General features: G+C 44.1%; 2 long non-coding RNA genes across 3 annotated transcripts; both read left to right on the top strand.

Moving 5' to 3' along the window:
- The first annotated feature begins 361 nt into the window (after positions 1-361).
- On the top strand, positions 362-4146 carry LOC112423194 (uncharacterized). 2 transcript variants are annotated; one of them, XR_003013669.2, is made up of 4 exons: positions 362-600; positions 938-1048; positions 1453-1546; positions 4007-4146. It is a non-coding gene; the product is annotated as an uncharacterized lncRNA (long non-coding RNA). The 2 variants fall into 2 exon arrangements; XR_003013670.2 differs by having other exon boundaries at positions 374-427.
- A 300-nt stretch (positions 4147-4446) lies between these two features.
- LOC105499480 (uncharacterized) lies at positions 4447-19102 on the top strand. The gene is made up of 3 exons (XR_011624958.1): positions 4447-4725; positions 17562-17626; positions 18438-19102. It is a non-coding gene; the product is annotated as an uncharacterized lncRNA (long non-coding RNA).
- Positions 19103-20731: the final 1629 nt, after the last annotated feature.

Raw genomic sequence — 20731 nt, 5'->3', positions numbered from 1 at the left:
TACGGCTCGAGCTGAGCTTTTGCTCATCGTCCACCACTGCTGTCTGCGGCTCTGGCAGACCCGCCACTGACTTCCATCCCTCCAGATCCCACAGGGTGTCCGCTGTGCTCCTGATCCAGTAGGCGCCCACTGCTGCTCCTGATTGGACTAAAGGCTTGTAACTGTTCCTGCACAGCTAAGTGCCTGGGTTCGTCCTAATCGAGCTGAACACTCGTCACTGGGTTCCACAGTTCTCTTCCGTGACCCACGGCTTCTAATAGAGCTATAACACTTACCACATGGCCCAAGATTCCATTCCTTGGAATCTGAGAGGCCAAGAACCCCAGGTCAAAGAACACAAGGCTTGCCACCATCTTGGAAACAGCCGGTGGCCATTTTGGAAGCAGCCTGCCACCATCTTGGGAGCTCTGGGAGGAAGAACCCCCTGGTAACACAATCACTGAACTACAGCCCTTTGCTTCTGGCTCCCAACTTTCTGAAACACTCTGGGGAAGATGGTTCTTCACCAATCCTGCAATCCAACAGCCACTCAGTAAAATGAGGAACTGACATTCTTCCCAGCCCTGTGAGCTAGACAAGTAGCTAGTGTCTCTTCTACAGGTTGGTGATGGTTCCAGGTTGTAGAATGAGGTCTTCATGACCTACTAGGTTGTGGCATCATTGGGTTCCTGGATAACATTCTAATATGGTCCATGACCTGCCTCAAGCTCCTGGGTAAACCCTCTCCACATGCATAATGTGGATAATGTATTTAGTGTCTCTCCCCAAAGAAAATCTCTATGCTAACAAGGATTAGTAGTGTGCTGGAATGGTACACTCACCTCTCTTGCGCATGGTAGCTCTCCCCCTACTCCCTTTAACTATCCAAAACACTTGATGTCTCCTGAGGCTTATTTAATAATAGGACCTTTTTCCCCCTCCTGACAATTCCATCAAGAACCACTTGAAAAAAAGACAGCTATTTAAAAATCTGTGACACTCAAAAAAGCCTTCCAACATATGAATGCCAGCTCTCTTTGTCTTTAATCCTCTATTTTTCTTACTGTTGGTAAGTAAAACTTATCCCACCAATGGGGAGGGGAAGGGGGTTTGGTTTTATTTTGTTTTTTTATGAATACACTTTTTCTCCAACCACCTTATATGCAGGAAGCGAAGTAAATATTGAACTAAAAACATTAAAGCACCTTCAAAAACCAAGTAGTTTTTTCCCTAGAATTACTGTAGAACTAGAAAATGGTCTTGGTTGTCATTGACCTTGGTTTAATGCCTGGTTAAACCCTAAGGAAACTGCTTCCAAGACAGGATTTAGATGCTCCAGAAGTTGTTGGAATGTGGTGCACAAAAAATATTTCACATCCTGGTTTACTTGCCTGAAGTACCTCCATGAAGTAGTATCTATACAGGAAACAATTGCATCTTCCAGAGTGAATATTCACTCATTTGCTTTTCCAGCCAGGAGATTGGAAGAAGCCAGCAGGCAATGTAGTCATTTGGTAATGTTCTTCCTACTGCCAAGATGGATTAATGCTGGGAGACCTTACAACGGGTGAGTAATCGGTAGTGCGTGCAGGACCTCCGAGATCCCTGAGGTGTGATTATTTTCATGCGTACATTTCTGTCATCGTCCTCCAAAGGGTGCTTTGTCATTTCCTTCACTCTTTCCTCACTGGACTCTCAAGTCTGTATTACAAACATGACATGATTTCCAAGTCATTGCCAATCTCCTCAAACTGAGTTGGTGAGCACTTTAAGGACACTCTTAAAATGTGAGGGTTGTACCAACAAAATTACTCTGGTTTCCCTTTAAATGATTGTGGAAAAGTATGAATAGCTGTTTATTAAAATATGATTTAGAACCTAATCATCCGCTAGGTCCACTGCCTTGTTTACTGTGTTCCTACCCAATCCTCAGGTTGACATTAAGATGGCATGGACCTACTAAGATCTCAGACTATGAGCAACTAAATTGAAACAACAATGTAAATATGTAAGATGTGAGTTGTAAAATTAATTGCACTTTGCATTTTTTAGCATTACTATAATTTACTCCCTGAGCTGCTCTCACTGCCACCACTCCAACTCTTCAACTTGTGTTCAACTCCCTTCTGGAAGTAAACAGGCCTGTGAAATGGAAATCAGACATCAAAAGAGCTCATACTCTAACCTTTTGTTTAAGTTCTGTCCCTGCCACCAACTAGCTGGGAGTCCTTAGAGGATGTACTTAAACATTCTGAGTTTAAAGTATAAAGTGGTTAGCACAATGATCAATAAATGCTAACCACAACAGCATTAGTTTAGTAATGTCTATTACTGATATTATTTCCTCCTTCAGTCAAAGCTTGAGTAGTATAGAATCCTTGTCTAATATTGGGTTCCAGACTCCTATAAGCTTTACCTTACATCTCTTCTTTGCTGGCTGAGCAGGGAACCAAATGGATAGATGCTCAGAAGAGCTGTGCAGTCATCTTGGATCCTCCTGTTAATCTCACCACTGGTGGTTCTTGGACCAGAGCCAAAACCCTCTCTCTGTGTTTTAGGTACCTGCTAAGCTTTTTCCTACTGGTTACCCAGGACGTTAGATGCTTCTGTCCTCTTTCCAGATCCCTTCTGCTCTGAGTCCTAGGTCTTAAGGCCATCTCCAATAACAGGGCTAGAATTTTAGAAGACTGGGCCAAACGTATCTCTGAAACCTGGGAAGCTCTTAGCTTGACACCTCAGAGGGCTCCCCAGGGATCAGTCTTCTACAGTTCTAAAAGCAGCCCCAACCCCATGTACGCTGTGTCACCCAAGCTGGGTGCTGCTGCTGATTTGAGGTGGCCCAAGCCATAAGCCAGAGGCCCTGCTCTGGCTGATGTTAGAATCACTCCAAAACTTCAAAAAACACAGATGTCTGTCCCACTCCCAACTCTGGGACTCGATATTTTTTAGTTTCCTGGGTAATTCTGACGATAAACGCCAGTTTGAGAAGCTCTGATTTGAGCAGCTACCAAACATCCCTATCTATTCCTCCCATGTCTTGGAACTGCACTATCTTTCTGAGCTACATAAACCTGCTGCTGTTTCTCCTCAATCTGGTTAGTTGTTGACTCTGGTTACCATGAGCTCCAAACAGGTGATAGGGAATCAAGCTGCTGACTACGGCTTAGGAGCCTCTTCTCCCCACACTCAGACCCTTGAGCCCAAAAAACATTAAAGATATCATATTTCATCCAAAGAAATATAATCAAGCGAGAACAGGGGTTGTAGAATCAGTAGCAGCTAGTGTGGAACAATGGATGTGAGTTCAAAAGATTTAAAGGCCTGAGACTCCAACAGTGATCAAAAGCAGATAAAAGGGCCTTCTCCCTGCCAAGGCAATCCAACATGCTGTAGCACTTACTGTACTGGTGAACTTCATGAAGCAACCCTAGTGAGACCTTTGTTTTGTAAGGGAAAAGAAAACAGAAAGATTGTGACAAGCCTTTATGTGATTAAAACAAATGAGCAGAGCAATATGTTTGTAGGTATTGTTGAGAGGTGCCCGTGCTGCCCACCTGGCCCAAACTCCCGCTCTATCTCCATCCATCTCTCTGTTCCAGGTACTTTCTTACACCCTGCCCACTGGACCATGGGCCTCTGTGGTTCACTGGTTAATACTTGCCTAATCAACTAGACAAACACAGGACGGGACAGCTCGGCGCTGAGCTGCCAGGGCACATGTGGGAGGTGCTTCAAGACCGACCACCAGGCCAAATTAATCTAAGAACCTGTTGCAAGAGCAAATGCTGTGAAGGCAAGATGGAGGTGTCCCTCGGAGCCGAGTGGCTTCTCAGTGAATGGGCTTCTCCATTCTTCTTTTCTGCTTGACCAGCCTGAAAACAAGAGGCTGGCCTCACAGAGGATTCTTCTTAGAAGATACTGCAGAGCCACTTATAAGACCAACGTATTTCACAGCCCAATATCCTTACTGACATCTCAGACCACCCCTCTCCCCACCTTCTTTTAATCACTTTTTTTTCTCCTCCAGGGCACAAACAGCTTTTATGCAAGTTATCTCTCAGGACAGGTGTGAGGGCTCTCCGCAAAGAAAGACTGATCGCATCCAAGGTCCTTTATCCCTGAGAGGGCTTCCCAGGGATGAGCAACCTGTTCTTCCACAGGGCTGCCAGACGCCCACAGTTTTCCCTGCTGTCTCTCATCACAGCGGCGGTGGGGCGCGCTCGCCTCCAGCCTGGCTCCGGACGCGGGGTCCCGCCACCCCCAGCAGCGGTCGCAGAGAGCCTCCCTGTTACCCCTAAAGCTGCGGATTGTAGTATTCTAGCAATGGATGAAATCCTTTAACCGACTGTAATAAAAATAAGATTGTGAATAACATGTGATTATAGTATAGATCTCCATAAAACTGGCGGCTGTGAAACCCATACTTTAAGAAGCATGGCCTCCCTCTCGAAGCGGCTTCCAGTGACGGTCCAGGATCTAATTCACCCTTTTTGGATCTAATTCACCCTTTTTGGCTCGGGTACTGGAACAGGTCTCGGCCAAATTACTGTCTCATCGCCATGGTGATAATCATCTTTAAAAGCACACCTACTCGGTGCGCGACCATTGCGCGGTACAATAAGAACCTGCCGGGGGAGGGACCACGGCAGGCGACCCAGAGCTTGTGGGCCGCCAGGGTCTGGAGCGGGCCCGGCCAGCCCGCCGCTGCGCATGCGCCACCCAGGCCGCCAGCCGGAGAAACCTCGGGTAGGCGGGAGGCGGGTGTGCGCGGGGGAAGCGGGAAGCGGGGAGACGTAAGGTGGGGGCGGGGCGGGGTGGGCCAGACATTGGGGGCGGGGCGCACCGGCGACCTGGCTGGGCGTGACGGGCCAGACCCCAGCCTGGGCGGCGTCTGAGATTGCAATCTCGTCTGGGGCTCTCTCGCGCCTCGCCCCGACACGACTTCTTTTCAGGGATTAGTTCTGACTTCATGATTAATCAGCACTTTCTGGTTTCCTTAGGGTGACGTCATCTCTGCTCAGAGATAAAACAGGCTCTTCTTTGAGGGCTGCGGGCCGCCTGGGGGCCTGGGTCCTGGAGGCTGTCCCGGGGACCCCGCCCCTCCCACAGGCGACAGCCAGATCGCTCTGCCGGCCCCTCGAACGCTGGGTTCCCTGGCCACAGCGCGTCTTGTTTATTGCTTTTGTGGACTGATTAAATGCAAAAGCTCAAGGTTTTCTTTCTTTTTTCCGTAATTACAAAAGTAGGACATGCTCTTTTAAAGGGTGGAAAATTACAAAGAAAAAAGTAATCACCCAAAGCCCCACCCTCTAGACTCAACTTGATGCATTTCCTTCCTGTCTCCCCCCCAACCCCTTTTCTTTGCAGCAGCTCTTCAGGTTTTCAACATCATTTAGCCATGTTATATCATTTTGTAGCCTACCTTTTTCACTTAATATTGTGGCAGAAACTTTTTTGTGCTTTTTTCAAATACTGCTTTAAAGGTCATAAAGAGTTCTTTAGTGGAGGTATCATCAAGTACTTAAATATTATTTCTGTTTATAAGCATCTAAGATGTTCCCAGTTTTTACTAGTATATGAGGTAGGTCATCCCTTCACCCTTATTACGTTTACCAGGGTTTGATGGTTGGTGGAACATACTAGCCCAAACTAAAAATTTGATCAAATATATGTCAAATTGTGAGCAAAACTTGAAAGCTTTTGCTTTTTTCCATATTGCTAATGGTAGAGAACCTGGGCAGAAACTGATTATTTGCAGGATGAGCTTTTATGCGTAGGAAGGAAGGCCCTGACCTGAATGGGAGGTGGAGAGTTTTGCAGTGGAGATGGAGGCTGGTGGCAGAAGGCAGAATGAGAAAGATGGGCCAAAGAAAAGAGAGTCAGCTGGTGCATAAAGGAAAAACTCCCCATGAAGATAAATGGCTGATGATTTTTGGAACACTGATGTTGAACATGCCATTTTAATTCTGTTAGTCCAAGCTCCAATCTCCTTGTTTCTTTTAGTAAAAGACTAGAGAAGCACAGGAGAAAGAACTAGGCCTAAGTGAAGAGAGAGTCACACTATTGAGTGCATTTTCTGCCTTCTGATCTGTCCCCCTTCTCCAAAGTCCTTTTCCCACTTCATGAAAGAGTAATATAAGGTTTCTGTAAGATTCTAGATATCTAGGATAAGCAGAGGACATAAACCACCCAGATCTTCTCATTCTCTCTTTTTTAAGATGGGGTCTTGCTCTGTTGCCCAGGCTGGAATGCAGTGGCGATCTGGGCTCACTGCAGCCTTGACCTCCTATGCTCAAGAAACCCTCCCGCCTCAGCTCCCAAGTAGCTTGGACTACAGGCACACACCACCACGCCTGGCTAATTTTTATACTTCTTGTAGAGATGGGGTTTCACCATGTTGCCCAGGCTGGTCTTGAACTCCTGCTGACCCCAGGCAATCTGCCTGCCTCAGCCTCCAAAAGTGCTGGGATTACAGGCATGAGCCACCATGCTTGGCACATCTAGAACTTCTCTGTGAGATCTGGCATGAACCTATGTCTATTTATCTCCTGCAAATCACCTTAACTGAAAGCTGTTCACTTCTAAAATGAGGTTACAGGAAAAAAAAAAAAAGTAAGTATGTTTTGGTAACCGAAGGTGATGGTGGGAGAAAGGTTGGTGGTTTGAGAATAAACTCAGCCTCCCAGGGCCTTTTGCCTAGAAGGTCTTACACACTCTTCCATTGGTTAGCCTGGTTAGTAAAGGCATGGAACTCTACTACTTCTAAGAACACTGTAGATCCTTCCTGTGCTCAGAGTTGTATGACTATCTGTAACTCAAGGGAGAAGCTGGAACAACCAGCTTTTAACATCTCCCTTGTTGCTTGGTCTGGAGCAACTTTTCCTTTATGAGAAAAAGTGTGACACAAACTCTGTCTCCAACCAAGCCGGTTTTCTCTATGCCGAGTATCTGTAAGAAAAGCCAGATTGATCGAGAGGCATTATCTGCCTTGGTTTAAATTCGCATGACAGAGTAGGCAATTTTGTGTAATTGGCACGTACTTTGCAAAGTAGCTGTCCATTCTTGAGCCACCTGAGAACTGGCAGTGAAGCAGTGATTTAACTTCAAAAGGGAGAGACTGGCTGTGGTGGCTTTCTTTTCCCTCTGAACGCGGAAGAGGTGGCTGTCTCCCTGTCTCCTTCCCAGAACAGCTCCCTCTACTGACAGTACGGCTGTCATCCTCCCTCTAACCCACTTCCTCACCTCTGTGGTCTCCACCTAGAATGCAGGTGACTGTGTCTCCATAGGGTGAGATTTTCTCAAAGAATAGAGAAAACCTGGCTTCGTGAGGGCAACACTCCAGACCTGGCTGCCAGCCACAAACCCACTAGCTCCTAGATCTCCAAATCTATTCCTTTGTTTAGTACCCAGGGATTCTCACTGTTTCCATTACTGGAGAAAGGTTCCCTTCTAGCTATCCAGGTCACATAGGATTGAGAGGAAGCTAGCTCCATTCTCATCATAGCCGGTGAGGTCAGTTCCTCAAGGCTTGGGCTCCCATCATCGCTTCTCCGAGTCACAACATTCTCTAGACACTTGCTGACCCTGCTATGTTCTGCCTGTTAAAAGGTCATCTGCTTTTTGAATTCTTTCCACTCTCCTCCCAGTTATTTGTGATAGTCTCTTAGAAGGTTAAAAATAACATTTATTTCCCCAGTGGTTTTGTATATTTCCATTTGGCAAACTTTATTTTGTTCCATGTGTTTCTAAGGGAACAGAAATGAAAATGGTTTATGTCCTACTTCCTACACCGGGCTCAATGATGTTGTCAGAAATGGAATTGTCCCTCGGTCCAAAGTGGGTACACCCAACCGTAAGCTAGGCTTTAATGCAGAAACTATATAAACTACAAAGACAATGGACATTGTTTGGCTATTGGAAAATCTACTGCGCTGTACTTCCTTTAATCAAGCAGTGAATTTTTTAATAGATAGATTCAAGCCACTTTGCACGGGCATGATAACAGTATAAAACTGGGTCACATTATAAGCGTGAACCATGACACTGTGTCCCATTACTGAAATAAAACTAAAGGCAACATAAGAAGTCAAGATGAAGGGCAATTGTTACTGAAAGGAGCACATGGAGGGGCTTCTGTGATGCAGGAAATGTTCTATTTGAAATCCAAGTGACAATTACATGAGTATGTTCAGATTGTGAAAAATCACTGAACTCTACATTTATAATCACATTTTTCTGTATTTATGTTCCACTTACACAAAACACTAAAACAGAGATTTTGTTGAGGTAGACAATTAAGGCAATGAGAGCAATTGTTCTTTCATTCAACAAACATTGTTTTAGTTCCCGCTTGGTGCTCAATGGTAAGCAAAGACTTCGTATGTATTATAGAAATGAGTGAACTAAGGGCTACACAGCCTGATTTCAAGGATTTCACAGTTAATAGTCAGCTACAATGTAAGTTACAAGTGTTCAGTGTGTATACCAGTATTAGATTCTTAGTTGGGACAAATGGACCACAGTAATATAAGATGTGAACATTGGGGGAAACTTGCTAAGGAGTACGTGGGAAATCTCTGTGCAATCTTTGCAAGTTTTCTGTAAATGTAGCCCTCTTCTAACTTTGAAATTGTTTAAAAAATACTCAATTTCATGAGAATGACTATGAGGGAGACATTAGTTTTGGACCAAGGAAATCAGAAGTGACTTTGTAGAAGAAAAGAATGATTGAACTGGACCTTAAAGGAAGAATGAGATTATAATAAACGGAAATGGAAAATAAGTTTTTTAGACAGGGGAAACATGATACAAGAAACTGTGGAATGTGTGAAAGGACAGGACAGGGACTGATGAATTGGGAGCATGAAAAGGGTTGTGTGCAATAGGACCCGAAGAGCAGAGGGCCTTGAAAGTAAATCGCGAAAGGCTTAAATTTTGTAAGTTAGCTAACAGACAAAAATTAAGCTCTGAATTGCTGTAGAAATCCATTGTTTTACAATGAAAAGTAAATATATTAATTACAAAACAGAGGCCGGGCATGGTGGCTCACGCCTGTAATCCCAGCACTTTGGGAGGCTGAGGCAGGTGGATCACCAGAGATCAGGAGTTTGAGACCAGCCTGGCCAACATGGTGAAACCCTGTCTCTACTAAAAATACAAAAAAACTAGTTGGGTGTGGTGGCGCATGCCTGTAATCCCAGCTACTAGGGAGACTGAGGCAAGAGAATCGTTTGAATCTGGGAGGCAGAGGTTGCAGTGAGCCGAGATCGCACCACTGCCCTCCAACCTGCGCAACAAGAGTGAAACCTCTATCTGAAAAAAAAAAGATAAAAATTAATGTACTTAAATTATTTCCCCAAATCTCTGTATGTCTACAATAGAGCTAAAGGAATTAAGTCATAATATTTATAGAACACTTACTATATGACCACTACTTTATGTCTGTTATCTTATTTAATTATCCTAAGATTCTTGTGAAGCAGTTCTTGTTTTATTTTACAGATAGAAGATTGAGAACTTGTTTATTTCCAATAAGTAAAAAGAGTCATAAATATAAAAAACAGATACAGCCACATGAGAACTTATTTGTTTCCAACAAACACAAAAGTCATAAACGTCAAAAATAATAAAGGACTTAGTGCTAGGACGTGCTTCAGTAGTTGAAATGGAACTCTGAGTTGGAAATATGTTTACATTTACATTTTGTTTAAATTCATTTTTTAACTGAAAAGATAGTCATCTGGGACAAATATGAGTTATTCAAGATATAATGGTATTGATAAGCCCATTTATCAAGTGTGTTTTAGGGAATAATTCTGACAAGTGTGTTTGGCAAGGGGAATTATCACAGAGTACCAAAAACTGATAAAGTCTGGCCTACACAGACTAGACACAGTACAGGAGAGCTCTCAGTTAGAAACTCGTGTTTTGTGGAGTCAGAGACAACACAGCTAACTCCATGGACAATAGAATGGACATCCCAGCTCCAAGCTGTGAATGTTTCCAAATAGTTCAAAGAGAATGAAAAGAATTTAATCTTCCCATCTTGGAGTTTCCTAGAAGCGTTGTGACTTGCCTTCAAAGCCAAGTTACTATGTGTTTGAGAGTCAAATGGCTCAATAGTCACTAATGTCATTTTTCTCCCTGCTAAATACTTGGATAAGACACAGCAAGAAGAAAATAGGTTTTATTTTGGCTTTTAATAATTCTCTAATCATGAGGAAATGAAAAGTTCATCAAAGATCCATAGTTTCCATTGAGAATTTCCTTCTTTTGTTTTTTCTAAGAGTTCTGTTCCCCACAATAAACCACAAAACAGTTTTTCCTCTCTTCATATTTGTTGAAAGAATTCAATTCTTGAGTGGAAATTTTGTTTTCCTTTAATTCCCAACAAACTACATCCCATACCTGACAGCCTCAAGGTAGGAAGGCAGCCGAGTTATTCAAAGAAGCATTTTGTTCTTGTTCTTGCCATTCAATATCACAGGGTGTGATGAAAACTGGAACAAATATGGATATCACAGAGGTGCCAGAACATTACATTTAAAAAATGGAATTATTTGAGTCAATCTGGAATGTCTGGTTCTTTTGGTTTGGGCCTCATGGGTAGCATTGTGCTTCAAAAACAACTTGAATTGGCTACCAGGATTCCAGAAGGGTAACATAATCCTGTACCTTTGTGGAGAGATGCTTATCTTTATGTCTACTCTTAGCAGAAAGAGGCTGGATTCTTCCACCTTTTCATGTTTCAAAATAAAAATTGTTCAAAAAGTTCCAAACCTGAATGGAATTTGGAAACAAGAGTGGGAGGAGGTACTTCCTCAAGTCTTTTTGGTTTGTGCTGTTTTTTATTTGAAATAAATGCTCCACCATGAGTCAGTATCCTCCAGAGCTACAGAAATGTGGGATTTGGGGAAGGTTCATCCTCACCACTTCCGCTTATGTGATTTGGAATTTAGAGAAAAGGTCCCAGAAAACATTAGTAATTCTGAATACAGTGCTCATATCTGCCCAGGAGACAGAGACCTTAAAGGAGACCAGGAGCTGGCAATAACTCAATTCCTGGCAAATGCAGCCTGTAGCCCAGTGACCTCCACCCCTTGGAGTGATGCTGCTACCCCTGCAAAGGGCTCCACAGAGGGCTGTGAACACAGGGTAGGTCTCACTTTTCTCTTGTCAACAACACACAAAGTTGTAGGGGTGTGTCTGACCTTGATAAAGGGCTGGAGAGAACCAAAGGGAATTACAGCATATGAAGAAAGGAATTTTAAACTGTGTCATCCAACGAGGGGGAAAAACATCCCCACTGAATTTAGGGAACACACCCGAACTTCTAACCTGTTGACTTGCTGTCACATAGTGGGAATGAATCCTTAGGTACCTTCAGGACTCAAGGGCCTCATCCCTTGGGGGTTTGTCTACCTCCAGCATTCTTCTTCTTCCTAACGTAGTACACATCTCCATCCTGGTATATCCAGCCTAGAAGATTCTAATGGTTTTCACAGGACAATCCATGGTGCCACCCAAGAGTCTTGGATCCAGTTCCCTTAAAGGCCTCACCTTCAGGGTGGTGTGGATTGCAGATTGAATTCTCCCACTTGGAAGGCGTATGTGTATACACACACACACACACACACACACACACACACACACACACACACCCCATTCATCACACAAGGACATTCTCCTGCCATACCATTCTCACATACCAGATATGTAACATCAGCACAGTAATGCTGTCTGATATAATACTTCTCAACCTTCGATGTGCACATAAATCACTTGGATGGGGCTGGAATTATTCACTTCCAACAAGCTCCCAGGTGACACTGCCACTACTGCTGGGCCACAACCCACACTCCAAGTAGCACTGATCTAATCTACAATTCATATTCAACTTTCTTCAGTTGTCTCAAAATATCTTCTACAATTATTTTCTTCCCTCCCTATTCAAGATCCAGGCGGGAATGGTGTGTTGTATTTGGCTATCACATCTCTTTAGGCAGAGGATGTGAACTTTTTATTGGCTGCTCTCTTACTTATACAAAGACCCAGGAAAAGTGTGGAGATTTCCCCTTGTGAGACCCCCCTCCTCCTAGTTATACTTAGAAAAGGACTACCCTCCTCACAGTCTCAGTAAATGAGGGGCAGAGAGAGAGTGGAAGGAAGCACCTGGAGATGACACTGTGAAGTGCTGAAAGGCTCTATGATGGCTGGGCTCTGTGGTATGTTTTTTTGTGCAAATCATGCACATTGACCACCAGGGATATGAGACCTACCTCAGAATAACAGCACAACATTCAAAAATAGCTTCAAAGATGTTTTGCTATTCTTATTCCCAGACTTGAAGAGTTGATCCCGTCTCTCCAGAGAAATTAGAGTCCAATGCTATCAATAAGCATGATGCACTCCCGTGAGGTGGACAAATGTCATTTCCTATTTTCTAGGGTTTAGAGTCTAGATAGACATAATCCCTTCTAGAAGAACCCTCCAAAGGACTCCAAGCAGGATGGGCCACGGGGACCTGTAACCGTCCAAATCCCACTGCTCTCTACAGTGTGGGCGGCAATCCCCTCTCGCTCAGTGTGCCCATAACCACTGAGCCCTGCTACCTCTTCATAGTGGCCTCTGTTAAAAGCAAATATCGCCTGTGTTGCCTGGAAGGAAGTATGCTAGATTAGACCAGCTAGCTGATGAGACTCTCACCTGAAGAGTTGGGAATCAGGATAGGCTATTTTTCAAGTTGATGGGGAGGGGTGTGTTATGTGGCATAAGGACTTCTCCACATAGGAGTGGAGGGGCAGATAGCAGGAAGCACAGCAGATCACTGGGCATCTGCAACAAGAATAAACCTCTCAAGAAAGGAGATGGCACTGAATGGGGACTGAGAAGTTCCCTGTTTACCAGCCTCACACTTTGTGCTTAGGTCAACACGTTGCACTCCCACACAGCAGAGGGATTTTTTCATAGAATAAAAAAAGAATCCAAGATTAGGTGCTAGATCCATCTCCCCACTTTCACCATAATGCAATATTCTACTGTCCCTACAACATTTTAAAGGAGTATTTTAGTCTCTTCTTGAGCATTTCCTTCGTGGGGTCCAAAATGTGCCTGTACTCTTACAGAACTTATAACACTAATAGCTATCGGTTATTGACTGCTTTCAACACAAGCACCATTCTAAGGGCTTTACACACATTCAGTCATTTAATCTCCACAATAGACCTAAGAGGGCAGTGCTGTTACAATTCCCATTTTACAGATGAGGATACTAAGGCACTGAGAGATTTAGTAGCTAGCCCAAGATTACTTATTTCTAATCTGGGCCCAAGAAGTGGAGTTCCAAGGTCATTTCTCTAAACTACCTTCTAAGGAGACGCAAAACGAAAACAACTGCTGCCTTACAGAGGTTTCAATCCCAAAATAGGTAGCACCTATCTATTAAGTACTCATTCAACTTATGATTCTTATTTTATTTTATTTTATTTTTGAGACAGAGTCTTGCTCTGTTGCCCAGGCTGGAGTGCAGTGGCACGATCTCGGCTGACTGCAACCCTCACCTCCCTGGTTCGAGCGATTCTTGTGCCTCAGCCTCCTGAATAGCTGGGATTACAGGCGTGTGCCACAATGCCCAGCAACCATTCAACTTATAATTTTTAAATTTATAATTCACTGCAAGGTACTTGTCTTTAAAATTTCTTGCCTTGGTTTTCTGTTTTTTCTATTTTCTAAGTTTTGCTTGTGGTGGGCTCAGTACAGGCCTCCTGGGGAAAAACTTGCGCCAGAGAGGAAAGATAAAGGTTTCTTCCATAACTCACCCATGACGGGAAGCTTCCCCACAGCTGCAGGTGGGATTTGAGAAGGGATTTACGGGGGATGGAAAAGGGAGGGAGACCGAGTTGGGAGGTTTGCTGGGACAGAGAGACAGACACCAAAACGTTAGGTAGATAATGGTATTTGTGAACACTCTGAGGTAGCACCCTTGAAGCTCTCTTTTCCACATTCTTCTTCTTATCCCCACCCCATCCCCCCTACCATCCCCCACCCCAGCACCGCCCCCCACCGCCCCCCAGCCCCCACCACCATCACTGAATCTTGCCTCCTACTTCAGGGAGAACATAGAGGCCATCAAGTAAGAACTTCCTGCCTCTTGGACCATTATGTGCACCTCTTTCCATCTTTGCCTCCTTCCTCTTACCTTGAAAGAGTTGTCCCTCCTTCAGGGTGAGTCCTCCACCCTGTGCTCTAAACCCCATCTCCTCCCTCCTCCATCCACCATCACCTTTATTCCTGCACTTCCATCTGCTCCTTCCTCTCTGCATATGTTTATGCTGAAATCCCTCTTCCTGAAAAATAAAAATTTCCCTCAGCTGTGGCTCTTTATAGCAGTTTTCTCTCCTTCCTTCTCAAAGAGTGGCCTGATTTATTCTTCCCATTCCTCACCTCTGTTCCTTCCCAGTAGGACACACCCTGGCCTCTACCTTCACCACCATTGAAATTACCCCTGTTAAGATCACCACGAAGTTCTTCACAGCCAACTCCAGAAGTCCTTTTTATCTGGTCTACCTACAACATATGACTTTGCTGACCACCTCCTCCTTAAAACCTCTCCTCTCTTGGTTTCTGGGCCACGGTACTTTCCTGCTTCTCCTATCTCAATCTATCTTCTGAGGAGATTGTCTCCATTTCTTGATGTTTCCTAAGGTTCTATCTCCAACTGTCTTCTCATTGCAATCTACACATTTTCTCTGGGCAATCTCAGCTGTGCATCCCATTTCAGCTACTGCCTTAACCATTTGTCTCCACCCATTGAACTGCCTCTTGTTAGAGCTCTGTTCTCACCGACCCCGCTTTTACACTTTCCACTCACTATTTTTTTTTTTTTTTTTTTTTGAGATGGAGTCTTGCTCTGTTCCCCAGACTGGAGTGCAGTTGCATGATCTCAGCTCACTGCAACCTCCACTTCCTGGGTTCAAGCCATTCTCCTGGCTCAGCCTCCCAAGTAACTGGTGTTACAGGTGCCCACCACCATGCCCAGCTAATTTTTGTATTTTGAGTAGAAATGGGGTTTCACCATGTTGGCCAGGCTGGTCTTGAACTCCTGACCTCATGACCCACCCGCCTCAGCCTCCCAAAGTGCTAGGGTTACAGGCGCGAGCCACCGCGCCCGGTTCTACTCACTCCTGATCCCACTCTAATTAGTCTGTCATCCCTACCAGGCCATTTAAACTGCACTTGCCGAGGTCCCAGCAGCAACCTCCATGTTCCAGTGGTCAGTTCTTAGGATCTTTCTTTACTCAATCTCTTAGCAAAATAAGAAATGATTTGTTACTCCTGGCTGGATGCGGTGGCTCACACCTGTAATCCCAGCACTTTGGGAGGCTGAGGTGGGTGGATCACGAGGTCAGGAGTTCAAGACCAGCCTGTCCAAGATGGTGAAACCCCATCTCTACTAAAAATACAAAAAATTAGCCGGGCGAGGTGGCAGACACCTGTAATCCCAGCTACTTGGGAGACTGAGGCAGGAGAATCGCTTGAACTTGGAGGGCGGAGGTTGCAGTGAGCCAAGATCGCGCCATTGCACTCCAGTCTGGGTGACAGAGTGAGACTCTGTCTCAAAAATAAAAAATAAAAAAATAAAAAAGGTTGGTTACTCCTTCTGTTTTGAAACTACTCTTTTTGTTTGACTCGTGAAACACCACAGTCTCCACAGAGGAGCTAGTTTTTATCAATGAGTAAAACAATACCAGGAGACTTGGTATTCTTTTATTCATTAATAGAAATTAGTTCCTTCTCATCTGTTCAAATGCTACCCATAGGCGTAACCAAAAGGCTCAGTCCTAAGTCTTCTTCTCTATCCACATTTACTGTCTGGAGACTTCATCCAGTCCTGTGGATGGGTGTTCCCATCCTGTTCTCCAGTGACCTCACCTGGTTCTGTGTCTGAATACTGTTTCTGAGTTAATGATTTCCAAATGGATAACTCCAGCCCTAGCTTTTCAATTTTGGTGTCTAATAGTCATTTTCAATTAGTATTCAAGCCAAAATATTTGATTTCCACTACCAAGCCCCAATTCTGCTCTCACCCACCTCATTAAATCACACCACTGATCACCTAGTCCTTAGGCCAAAAACATGAGAGTCATCCTAGATTTCTCTCTCTCTGATACTCACAGTAATTCCATTGGCAGTCCTGTTGGTTGCACCTTTTAAAGATATTTGGCATTCAACGATTTCTCACCACACCACTATTTTCATCACCTTCTTAGTCGAAGCCACCATTATCTTCTGCCTAGGTTAAGGTACTAGCTTCCCAACTGATCTACCTTCTTCCACTCTTGCCACCCCCAAAGACACCACAAGGCAACTGTCAGAGTTAAAAGAATAAGTCACCTCATTTCTGTTCCTGCTCAGAGCCCCCTCATGGCTTCTTACAAACTTAGAATGAAATGAAAATTTCTCATCCTGATCAACTATATAGACTCTATGTCATCCGGTCCCTGCCCACTTCTCCAAGATTATCTTCCACCACTATCCTCTTACTCACTTCACTCTGGCCACATTAGCCTTCTTGCTCTTCCTTAAACACCCTTAGCTTATTTTTCTCTTTGCATTTGCTGTTCCCTTTGCTTAGAATGTTTTCCCATGTCCTCAAAACTTGGCAGGGCTCACTCCCTAATTCTGTTTAAATGTCACCTCCTCAGAGAGGGATTCCCATGGACACTCTTTCTAAAACAGCTGTTTTAACCATCACCCTTAATCTCTTTATTCTGCTCTGCTTGTTTATTTGGTACTTATCACTCTCGAGACCATTTTTTTTAATTGACTTGTTTACTTATTCATAAGTTTTATGTAAGCAAGGATCTTGTCTTACTGTTGTTTCCTCAGTGTCTAGACCACTGTAAGTACTCAATTAATGTTAATTAATAGGTAAATATATTCTGACAAGTCCAAAATCTGATTTTAGCCCTCCTTGCTGATATCAAGGTTCACATTTTTCACCACCTTTGACCCATATGTTCCTAATGAAATTCAAACTCAGTATTTTGAAAACTGAGTTTTCCCACTCTCTCCCCTAAGCTGCTCACACACTCTCCCCTAAGCTGCTCTTTCCCACTCATTCCCAAGCTTATTTAGCAGCACTATCATGCACCTAGGTACCTGAGAGAGATATGGATGTTCTAAATTTCAGCCTCTTCCTCACTCCCAGTTTATCACCAAATGCCATCATTTCTACTTGTATCAGATCATGTTCTAAGTTGCAGAAAACAAAAGTCATTCTAGCTAGCTTAAGAAAAAAAAAGAAATGTATTAATTTATTAGGTAGCATGTAGAATCTTCAGGAAAGTCCAAGGGCCTGACTTGGATACTTTGCAGAGAGAAACAATGCCGCAGTCACCCTGCCTGGCTATCCAGTAGAAATCCTGCTGCTGCCACAGACTGCATGCGAACTCTGGGGTGAAAAGTGACTGCTAAGACTATTGTGCCTCAAAACTCACACTCACAAGCATGGTAGTGTCTCACTACCATCCTTGTTCAGAATGAATTCCATGCAATATCTTCTTCACATCTTTCTCTTCCAGATCAAAGTCCTGATGGCATCTGATGGGCAGAGCTCAGGTCACACGCTTGAATCCTCCTGCCAGAGGTGAGAAAAGGAGTTTCTCACTTCTTCCTTGAGGAGGACGGACTGTAATTGGGAAATTCCCTAATCATAGGAAGGGTGTTCAGGAAATGCCTGGCAGTTACGAAGCATCACAGATGTCAACTAACACTATCTTCTTTTTACCAAGTCCACCCATGCCCCCACCACTGACTCAGTTCTAGTCTTTATAGTTTGTAGTCTTGACTAATGTGGTGACCACCTCGTATCGGTTCCTCTGCCTCTTTTCTCCCCTCCATACCCGCTAGAGCAGTATGTCTAAAAGCAAATCTTACCATGTCACTCCTTTCCTTACCACACATTATTGTAAAACAAAAGTCCCTTAAAAGCTCTTCATTGCCAATAGATGATGTCAAACTTACTCAAATTGGCACATAAAGCTTCTTACAATGTGGCCCTGGCCCATCTTTCCAGGATCCTCTCCCCTCTCAGGATCTCTCTGTGCTTCCACTGCACTAAATTATTTGCCCTCTCCAAGTGTTGCTCATAGTCTCTGGCTTCCGTTCCCTTGTTCATACTCCTTCCTGCTCCTTGGAATGACCCTTTCCTCAACAAACTCTTAGCCTTCAAAACTCATCTCAAGCATTACCTCCTCTCTGCATCTACCCTAATCCTTCATTCAAGACGTGAAACCCCCAACTAGGTTGACACTTCTCTCAGTATTTATTCTATTTTTAAAATGGTTGTTAACTTCCACATCTGTCTTCAGTACAGGAAGGAACTAGACCGTAAGCTCCATGGAGGCAAAAACCATTGCCTTGTTTTTTTGATTGTTTGCTTTTGTTTTTGTTTTGAGATGGAGTCTCACTCTGTCACCCAGCCTGGAGTGCAGTGGCATGATCTCAGCTCACTACAACCTCCACCTCCCGGGTTCAAGAGATTCTCCTCCCTCAGCCTCCCGAGTAGCTGGGATTACAGGCGTACGCCACCATGCCCAGCTAATATTTTACACTCTTAGTAGAGACAGGTTTTGCCATGTTGCCCAAGCTGGTCTCCAGCTCCTGACCTCAAGTGATCTGCCCACCTCGGCCTCCCAAAGTGCTGGGATTACCGACATGAGCCATTGCACCTGGCCCATTGCCTTGTTTTTGTATCCTGAGCATGGCATCTGGCTCAAAGGCAGACACAATAAACTTGTGTTGGATGAATAGTGATGCTGCTGCTCCTGGCAGCAGCAGCTCCATTTATGGAATACTTACTATGTGTTAGGAACTGTATTAAGCTATATATGTATATATATGACTATGTATTCCAACACATTGTGTTACTTAATCCATATAATGATTCTGCAAGATAGGAATGATTATCTTCATCTTATAAATGGAGAAAAAGAGCCCTGATGAAAATATTTAACATTCCTGGTATCACATGACTAGAAACCAACTGAGCTAAAATTTGAACTTGGGTTTATTTGACTTCAAAGCCAATGTATTCTTAACCAGTTAACCAATACATTTTATAGTCCCCTGTGAATAAATATTTGAAAGAAAAATCAATAATTATAAAGTGTCATATTGTATTCTATAGTGAGAATTATGAATTCTCTAGCCTGCACAGCCAGAGTGCTTCCTTTACTTTTTGTTATTTTACTTATTTCATTCTGCTTAAAATACAACTGTTTCTTTCCAGGCCTTAGGAAACAGTAAGCTCCTTGAGGGCAGAAAGTCATATTTTTTCTCTGTCTTTGCCTATTTATATTAGTTTCTGAGGGTTGCCAAAATAAAGTGCCACAAACTGAGTGTCTTAAGCAACAGAAATGTATTGTCTCTCAGTTCAGGAAGTCACAGACCAAGGCGTGAGCAGGGCCATACTCCCTCTGAAGGTATGAGGGGAGGATCTGTCTCAGGTCTCTGTCTTAGTCCTCCACTCAGGCTGCTATAACAAAATGCTATAGGTTGGGTGGCTAATGAGCAGCAGAAATGTGTTTCTCATGGTTCTGGAGGCAGGGAAGTCTGAGCCCAAGGTGTTCATAGATTTTGTGTCCAGTGAGGGCTCACTTTCTGGTTCACAGATGGCCATTTTCTTGCTGTGTCCTTACATGGCAAAAGGGGTGAGGCAGCTCTCTGGGATCCCTTTTATAAGGGCTCAGATCCCATTTGTGATGGCTTTGCCCTCGTGATCTAATACCTCCCAAAGGCCCCACCTCCTAATACCAGGACATTGGGAGTTAGGATTTCAGCATATGTCTTTTGTGGGGATACAAACATTCAGTCTGTAGCAGGCTGTCTCTTACCTTCTGGAAGTTCTTTGACTTGTGGCACCGTACCTCTAATCTTCCTATAGCGTTCTCCCTGTGTGCTTGTCTCTGTGTCCAAACTTCCCATTTTTATAGGGACACCATTTATATTAGGGCTCACCCTAATGACCTCATCTTACTGTGATCATCTGCAAAGATCTTTCCAAATACGGTCACATTCACAGGTACTGGGGGTTAGGACTTCAATAAGTTTTGGGGGGACACAATTCAACCCATAACATCGTGTGTCTAGCAAAATGTCCTGCACTTATCAGGTGCTCAGTTAAGGTTTGTTGAGAGACCTTGAGAGCCACCAGTGAGGCATGGCTTTCAGCCAGTGTGTTTGAGACCCATGGGCAGGGGCGAGGTGGATAAGCATTATCTGGTGGCCTCATCACTTCCTGCTAAGTTTCTGCAGGGCTGGTAGGTAGGGAGGGGACACAGTGAAACAGTTCATCTTCTTTTAAAAAAAACAGTATTTTCTTCCATGAAGAATATAATGTCCTGGGGCTCATTAGTACATAAGAAGAAAAGGATTTGGGTTGGCTGCCTTTATGGCAGCGGTGTCCGGCCAAGAGGTTGTAAACATGCCATCCTCTGGAATGCGTCTGCTTGCCTCGCTTGGCAGATTCCTCAAGGATTGGATGAACGCCAGCCAATGTCTGAGTCTCTGCATCCCACGTGGGGCCCCATGAGAATATGCCCTGCTGTCTCCAGCCTACCCCTCTGTGCCCTCCTGTCCCAACCCTAGTACTGGCCTGAGGGAAGCGTTATTTTATTCTATTTTTTAAATTTAGACACATCATATTGAGCACTTCTTAGATGCTTGACACTTTATGTGTCTTGTGTCATTC

This window comes from Macaca nemestrina, chromosome 6, assembly GCF_043159975.1.
Source record: "Macaca nemestrina isolate mMacNem1 chromosome 6, mMacNem.hap1, whole genome shotgun sequence".
Taxonomy (NCBI): domain Eukaryota; kingdom Metazoa; phylum Chordata; class Mammalia; order Primates; family Cercopithecidae; genus Macaca; species Macaca nemestrina.
This window is presented reverse-complemented; position numbering and strand designations above follow the sequence as displayed.